The following is a 6000-nucleotide window of genomic DNA, read 5'->3' as shown; positions in this document are numbered from 1 at the left end:
TACTGCTCACAAATTAATTACTTAGATCAGAAAAAAAACATAGCATTGATTTTGATTATTGACATGTGAAAATTTAAACTCCAAATTATTATTTGAAAAAACAGTAATTATTTTATTTAACTATAAGGATTATACTAGCAATTTTTGAAGCGTACTAACAAAGGTGGATCCAAAACTTCAAAGTAGTAAAAAATGGTAGTAAAGCTTGAAGAGCAAATATTCGCTCTTTTTTTTTTTTCTTTTTTTTTTATAATTATGTAGATGGGATTTTTCTGTCGATATTCCTATTTAACTATCGATAAAATCCAATTTATTTTAAACAGTTACTTTTTTTTTCACTTTGTTTATTTTATATATTTTAAAATAAAATGATATCATATTACTGGTTGAAAAAGATGAAAAATAAATAAATAAATAAAATAAAGAAAAGAAGATCCCAATCTATTTTATGTAAATAACTTATTTGTATTGTACTCATTATACCTGGTTTTAGGTTAATAATAGGTTGCAAATGCATGCAACGTGTGTTAGAAGGGAAATGAGAAGACTAAGAAGAGAAAGTTATAGGGCTTACAATTAATGTTAAGTCTAAAGGGTCAAGAAGTAAAGGAATTCAAAAAGAGAAGTTATATATAGTATATTCAGTATCAAACAAACCATGACAAATATCCTATACATATACTACAACAGGACCACATGCATTTCCACATCATTAATAGTAAAGGTTAAAGCTTGGTCAATAATCTTCAACTTGAGGTTAACTTCTACCTGACTGCATATGTTAGGTCCTCCCAGATTGTCTCCACCTGTGACAAATATGCCTTTCTTAGTTTTAAAGCTTAATCAAACCATTCCAAAAGTCATTGAAAACCAACCTCTCATTACCAATAAATATATTTTTCACAAACTAATCAGTAATTAAACAAAACCCATCTCTCTCAGACTCTTCTTTTTAACCCTTTTAGAGGTGACAACCTCATTGTCAAGCCCTTTCTGTTTTCACTACAAGATATTATATGTGCCTTCCCTTATATTAAGGGGCTGGACTTTGAACAAGTGCTTCCTGTTCAAACTACAAAATACTAATAAAATACACAATCAAAACAAAGTTTATTAATAACAGCTATTAATAAAATTTTAATTAGAAACGAAAAGAGAAGAAAAAAGGATTTTGGAAATACTCTTGAAAATGAAGCTTTGCTATTTATGTTTCTCAATCATCAAGCAAGAGCGTTTTCAGCGGCTTATGTTTGTCTGAATTCGAAATAGATGTTTGAACTTCTAGAGCATGTCGCATGTCAATTGCATCATCAAGTTCAGGATGGCCTATTTTCACATATTATAACATAATATCATATAAACCTTATTATATAGCATTGATAAGAACTTCACTATAAACATGATTTGTGTATAAGATTAATTTATTAGTATGGAACTTGTCTTTTTAATATATAGTACATATAATTTTTTCTAAATATATATGAAAAAAAAGTATACATCTTTTAAGAGATGGGTCACATTAATACATCATGTATATTCCTAACTATTATCTCATTGATATATATATATATATATAGTTTTATGGATTTGGATGATGATCAAGATATAGCTAAGGGAACAAAATTTCTTCTAGATTGAGAGAAGCAAAAGAAGAAGAAGAAGAAGAAGAAGAATATAGAGAACTTAATTAGTTATCAGGTAATCATCCACACACGTGCATTGGCCCCATATGTTACCAGGGTGTCGGCTTGACTGGTCATAGAGGAACACATTTTTCCAACATTAATAATATATTTAATTTTCTTTCTTTTATTAAACAAAACTAGCCAATGTCCTCTTTAAACTATACGAAGCTCATACGAGAGAAATAGTACTATTCTATTGTAATATTTTATTTCATATTTAAATTTTGGCTAATTCTACCAAAACTTTTGTTTTGTCTAAAGGACGAGTAAGACACGCAAAATAATGCAATATAACTTCTTTTTTCTTTGGGAAGAAAACTAAAAATAAAATGTTCTCTGTTCACCACAAAGTTGATAAGATACAACGGTTTAGGACTCAAGGATAAAACTTTTATTATTATTGAATAATGGATACTATTGAATTACGTTTTTTTTCAAAAATTTAAGTTATTAATGATTGAATTATTGATTATTTTTTTAAAAAATTTGATTCACATAAGATAATAAGATTCAAATGTATCAAAACTTTTTTTCCCCCTCTCTTTCTATTAATTTTTCAAGCTTTTCAGAGAGATTTTGAGCTGGGAGACAAACTTCTACTACCACACACACATTATAAAATTATAAATCATTCATATAGAATTGAAATTCAATATCTACTTACATAACTGAGCGTGGTAGGTGACGATCTCACAAACTGACAAGAGAAAAATAAGACATATGCTTATAAATAATGTAACTCTGCCCAGTGATTATATAAGAAAGGAAAAATAAAAAATAAAAATAAAAATCCCAATTAATTAAGCACAACATGATTAACATATACATGTAATAATTTGGAAGATATTGACCAGAGTCTTGTAAGTTACAAGTTCCCAAGTTGTCACTCACACTTTTGTGGCTTGCACGCCATTTTCCCCAAAATTTTTATAAAAAATAAAAAATATAATATATATTTTTAAAAAAAAGAGAAGAATGACTCTTATTTTATCGCTTTGCTAAGGCTCCAGGATGGTGACGTGGCGGATGGGAGAGGTGGGACCCGCATGTAATAGAAAAAAGTGAAGAAAATAGCAGCACTCGTGCGGCGTGTCAACATCAAAAATGAATTTGGCATATTTGCGATTTGGTGCCTGGATTTCATATTGGGCACGTGCACCGCAATCTCCAGGAATATTTACGCCTCTGTCTCTGCTTTTGTCGTTTTTCTTTTCCTTCACTTTCTTCTTTCTTTATTTTACGTCCTTTATATATATATATATATATATTGTTGTTTCCTTGTAAAAAAAATTTCCTATATATAAACATTTGGATGGACATGATATTTTCTTTCTTGGATGCAGAGTATAATTTAAATTTCATTATATTTAAAGCCTGTTTGATTTTAATATCAAATCAAGGTAGATTAATTCAATAATTCTGAGTTCAATGCTTTTAACACAATTTTTTTTTGGGAACCAATGTTGTTAATTTTTATTAAAAAAAATAAAAAAATAACTCAAATAATTGAGCAATAATTGATTGAACACTTTTTACCATAGAGATATGTTTTAAATGATTTTTTCATGTTATCCGTACGTTACTGATGAATTGGAAAACAATAGGAAATTCAAGGATATAAAAGTAATTACAAGTTATATTTGGTAAAGAATTAGATAAAAACATGTGGTTATTGTCAAATTTTAAAGGCAAAAACTATGCCCAATAGAATTCATGGTTGGTAATTCACAAGTAGGACAAGATCATTTTATAGAGAATTAACAATTTTCTTTAATTCATAATTAATTTCTATAAATTTAATTATTTATCACCATTAATAATCGTTTTTATTATTGAATACGACAATTAATAGTTGAGAATGCTTTTTTTTTTTTTTACTATTAAAGATTTAATATAAAAAAGTTAATATTTTAATGATAACAATTAAATTTTGACATGACATATTGATCATAACTATACTATGCTTCATCACCAATAATAACAAAAATAAAAAATAAATAAAAAAAGGTCTCAATTTCTTATTTTCTTCTCCAAAAATATGGAAGAATAAAATTTAAGATATTGTCACTCTTATAATTCATAAAAAGAGTAGAGAGCCACGTATTCCAAGCCCATTTGCTTATTCAATCTTCATATATGTAAGGTGGGTGTATCTTATGGTATGTATAAACAGAACATGGGCTGCACTTCGCACAATTATTATGATGGTGAACAATATGGTGGTGTGGGTCATGCATGTATGAACTAAAAGACATGCACATACATGAGAGAGTGATCTGCTTTTTCGGCCATTAAAAATGTATACTGGCTTTGCTACACGACACATATTAATTAATAGGCAATTGCAGAAATAGCTAGGAATTTCTGGTTTACAGTTCTTATAATTTAAAGAAAGCATTTTTTTTTTTTTGGCTAAATATTTAAAGATATATATCAAATTAGTGGTGCACTGGATTTTGAGTCACAGGGACCACTCTTTTGTATATGGTACATTGGTACTATTATTTATATTATATATAATATATAAGTGTATGTGTATATGAAAAAGAAATTTTAAGAGGAGCACCGGGTTTTTAAAGGGTTTGGAGAATGATGAACCAGCGGCCGATAAGGCAAGTGCATATTAGAGAGGAAAAGAATAAAGAGAAAGACACATCAAAGTGCATGCATTGTTTCAAAACCAATATCTTTGTTTGGTTTTAATTCTCTGTGTTCCCAAACGAGGAGCATTGTTCAGAAAAATAGTATTCTACGGAATTATATTCTTTAGGAGATTCAAATAAAGTTTTCAGAGTGAAATGTTAATATACCAAATACAACAAATATGACGGGAAAAGTACAAGCAGCCAATCATAAATATATATATATATATATATGAAAGATCAAAAAAAAAAAAAAAAAAATTAAACTTTTAAGAAGGCAATGTAAGTTTGTTCGGACAGCTAGAACTTTTTCCCACATGCTTAGAGGACTCTGAAAATAAATTCCAAATTAATAGGCTTTAAATAACATTTGAGATACATATTAAAAGGGATTCTTTTTTTTTTTTTTTTTCTTTTTAAAAAATCAGTGTAAAAGAAAAAAAGGCTTAAATAGATGAGATAGGGGTGTTTGTCTTTGAAACAATAGTTGGAGTCATCCTAACATTATTGTCCAAATTAAAGCAACTAGCAAGTACATAAATATATATATTAAGAATCCCTAGATTAACATGCCTTCTTGTCTCCAAGGATCTATATCTTCTCTCCCTGGCTTAGTGGCGAACAATACACACATGAGTGGAGATGTCATTTCCAAATTGTGGGATAATGGATGCCAATGAGGCCCATGCCATGCACAATTAATCCCCCTCTTAATTGATACGTCCAAATGTTTTATCCAATATCATTTTAATTTCATCAGTATAGCTAGCTTAATTATTTGCCATCCTAATATGGCGATGTGAATGGGTAGTGGTTTTGGACTTTGTTTTATTATAAGCCATTTTTTATGATTATTTTGGAGGGATGAAGATTTAAATTGAGGATTATTGTTTGAGAAAGTCACTAATTGTTTCCGAAGGGACACAAGCCACCAATTTTAACTGAATACTATTTCAAAATATTGCTTTTTTTTTTTAATTTTAGTACAATTTTAGAATTCAGTTTTGGTTTTTGGACAAATGTGTCGCTACATAACCATTATAAGCTGGCTATTAGCCTATTACCAAATCCCTTAATTTAACCAATTTCTTATAATGCCTTAATTAACTATTAAACAGAAATACTACAACAAATTTATTGTAAACTAAAATAGGATTGTCTTAGAGAAAAAAAAGAGAGAGAGTGGAAGGTTTAAGTTGGGGTGTCATTATTAGGTTAGGGAAGTGGGGCCAGAGTGCACAATTTTACAAAGACTAGATGTTGGTAGCTAAGGGTGACAAAGGGAAGTGATTTAGTGTTATTTATAAGATTAGTTAAAGACTAAAATACAGTATTGCTCGACAAACCGTGACTTGCAAAACTTAAACTAATGAAAGAGTAGTACTAAAAGGGATAATATGTATTTTTAATTTTCTATCCCAAATCCTATCTGTGCTTCACTTGCTTTAGAGAGTTGTATTTCAGTGTCATTATTTTTTGTTTCATTCGTTTATGGGAATATATGCCAATCTTTCTATATATATATATATATATATATATATGTCTCTCATGCTTCTTTTACGTTTTCGTAACCTCTACTTAATTAATTAAATCACTATTATGGATCCATTAATCACACTCAACTACATTATGTTTCTTACCATTAATTAATTATAATTAATCAAATCTTAAAT

Source organism: Ziziphus jujuba, chromosome 9 (assembly GCF_031755915.1).
Source record: "Ziziphus jujuba cultivar Dongzao chromosome 9, ASM3175591v1".
In the NCBI taxonomy this organism is placed as follows: Eukaryota; Viridiplantae; Streptophyta; class Magnoliopsida; order Rosales; family Rhamnaceae; genus Ziziphus; species Ziziphus jujuba.
Note: the sequence above shows the minus strand (reverse complement) of the source record.